Source organism: Vitis vinifera, chromosome 6, assembly GCF_030704535.1.
Source record: "Vitis vinifera cultivar Pinot Noir 40024 chromosome 6, ASM3070453v1".
Lineage (NCBI taxonomy): Eukaryota > Viridiplantae > Streptophyta > Magnoliopsida > Vitales > Vitaceae > Vitis > Vitis vinifera.
In genome coordinates, this window is record NC_081810.1 from 13,299,890 (window position 1) to 13,302,471 (window position 2,582).

Consider the following 2,582-nt stretch of genomic DNA (forward strand, 5'->3'; position numbering starts at 1 on the left):
TTAGGGTGATTATCATAGGTTGGATTAGCCTCATTTTTCTAACAGTATGTATAATTAAAAATTGGACAAGATCTATAATGAATCATGATATTAACTATTGGGTAGTCATAATTCACCAAGCTACCATACTACATGCTCAATCTTGAGAGAATAGTAAGCTAGTACTGAGGTATTTAGTGGCTTTAACTTATGGGTGAGACTCTAAAGTGGGCATATATTTCTTACAAATTAGGTCACAATTGTTGGGATTGAGCCCCTAAAAGCAAGGCATGATGTAACAAAAATAGACTTGGTTGTCCCCTTAGTATCCTTTTTATGCATTAACATTGATTTGAACATTCAACTCATATCTTTTACCTTATACATGACTTAGGTGCATTAGGAGTTGCATAGAGGATGCAAGTCATGAGTTTCTTATAAATAGATAAGTTATCGACAGTCAGTTCAAGGATTTAGGTAATCTACTAGAGACTATAGTATACTACCTCCTAATTAGAGGGATGACTTGTCTTGGTCATTAGGATAGGTTTCCTATGGTGAATGCACTAGTGTATGTGATGCACACTATATAAGACCTACAGTGAATCATGACGTAAGGATATTGATTTTCATGATTCACCAATCTACTATACTACATGGAATCTCAACCTTTGGAATATATTAAGTTTGTGTTGAAATCAATAGAAGGTTTTGACCTGTGAGTGAGACCCTAAAGTGGTTATATATCCCTATGGATTGGGTAATTGTTGATGAAGGTTGGTGGCAACGAGTATTCTCAATAGAGGCACCATGATATCTAATGAGATTGAAACAGTAAGTCCCCTTAGTGATCCAAAGGACGTGTGATCATGAAATCTTTAGTCTTTGTAATTTCTTTAGTGAAATTTTCCATATGCTCCTTAGAGATAGAGTATATTAATTGATCACATGATAAGTGGAATATGTAACTCATGGATTGGAGAGGTAATCTTGATAAGTGATAGTACTACCCTATTAGATTATGGGCACCAATGCATGGAGAGCTTGCATGCAGTGAATAGTAGGTCACAAACTCGAGTTTTATCTCGTTGTTATTTACATAGGGTATTAGAGTGTTGTTGATTCTTTGTAGTGAGATGTTGAATCAATTTCAAATTTGGATTCTGAAGAAGTCAATACTCTTATGGGTCCTACTAGTCCCTGCTTTGAACTCATATACCATGATGACATGGTTTATGAGGATTTAATTGACTTTAGGTTTGTTCTTGTGCATAAAGGTGTTTTGATAACTATGCAAGGTTGCACAAGGGATAGTAAATAAGGTCTCTGGATTAGCTTAATTTGATTAATTAGATGGCCCTATAAGGTTAATTAATCAATTAGGACCCACATTGGGCTAAATTAAGTAACTCAAGCCCATATAGGCTCAAGTCACATAAGCCTAGTAGAGGAACTCTATAAATACCCCCTTACTCTAATTAGTTGTCTTCCATCTTCATAGAGAGAGTAAAAATTTACTCCCTTCCAAAGTGCATCCTTTAGAGTGTCAAGGTCATGGTTAGAATCATTGGGTGGAAGACTTTAGGTGTATGAGACCTCCACAAACTACAAGCTTCTTCTTCTCCACACAAATTCAATCTAGGAAAATTCAAATCATAGGTATGATTACTATATCTCTAGATTTATAGTTAATAATAGTTTTTCTTATCATTTTATTTTTCCGCAATAGATTTAAAGATGCCTAAGAATAGATAGAATGCACCCTACAAGATCCGGGATGAGGGAACGAAGTAATCCAAAGTTTCCATCAACTAGTATCAAAGCCTCAGGATATGTTTTAGCATGTTAGATCCCTTATAGGATGTGCTAACTTTGTTTTACAATCTTAATTTATTCATCCCATGGCCCTAAGGGATGAATGCATGGAGTTTTTTTTTTGTTTTTTTATTTTTCATTTCATAAATATGGAAAGGTGTAATATCTTGTTTTTCCTTTCTCTAGATTGGGTTGTACACCCCATAAAGAGTATAAAATTTTTATTTTATTGTAAAAATCTTTTCTTTTCAATAGATAGATTGTAAGCTCCATATAGGCGCATAGAAATTTTTTTATTATTGTGAAAATTTTCATCTTTTTTTATCCATTTATGGTGACCTAAGAGAAGAAAGATTTTTGAAGTTTCTTTTTTGAGATCCTATGATGACTTAAGAAAAAAAAAAGATTCTTGGAAGTTCTTGTTTTGAGATCTATGACAACAGAGTATTGTTCACTTTGACTCAAAATTGGGGTTGTCTTCCATAATTTTGAAGCTTAGGAAGTCAAGAACCCAACGCTTCAAACGATTCGTAAATTGGAGTTAAAACGAGAGAGATATCGTCAATTGAAGCAAGGGTGTACATATAATTATTTCCTTGTTTTTATTTTATGTTATCTTTATTAAATGCATTTGTGGCCTTAAGATATTTTGGTATTCTTAATTGAAAATAAATTTTCATGAATTTTTCAAAATTGGAAAACCTATTTAAATTGGAATGTGCAGTTGGAAAAGAATTAAGAGCTTTCTTTCCTCTCTAAAATTAATTCTTAGAAATTTTAATTTTATT